Below are 378 nucleotides of genomic sequence, written 5' to 3' on the forward strand. Positions count from 1 at the left end.
GTGCCCCCCCCGAGCGCGTGCCCCGTCCCCCCCCCCCCCCAGCCACTCCAACCGCATCCTGCAGCCACCGACTCAAAAATAAAAAGAAATAAACATCAATAGGATGGGGAGAGGGAGAAAACCTCCCGACAGCGAGCGGGCACCTGGCAATCAGAGCTAGAAAAGATCCTCTGGCTCACGCAGTTTAGTCATCGCTCTGCCCTCCCCAACATCCAGGTATCGAGTGGGAAAAAAAGCTGGAACAGTCTGTTCCTTTTGAATCCAGCTTCCATCCTCCTCCTCTTAAACCACTGGCTGAAACGCACAAGCGCCCCGTGTTGTGCCACAGGCGGGTGGATGCATCCAGGTGCAGCTGGATGGGAGGGATGCAGTGGTGCC

Source organism: Apaloderma vittatum, unplaced genomic scaffold (assembly GCF_000703405.1).
Source record: "Apaloderma vittatum isolate BGI_N311 unplaced genomic scaffold, ASM70340v1 scaffold669, whole genome shotgun sequence".
In the NCBI taxonomy this organism is placed as follows: domain Eukaryota; kingdom Metazoa; phylum Chordata; class Aves; order Trogoniformes; family Trogonidae; genus Apaloderma; species Apaloderma vittatum.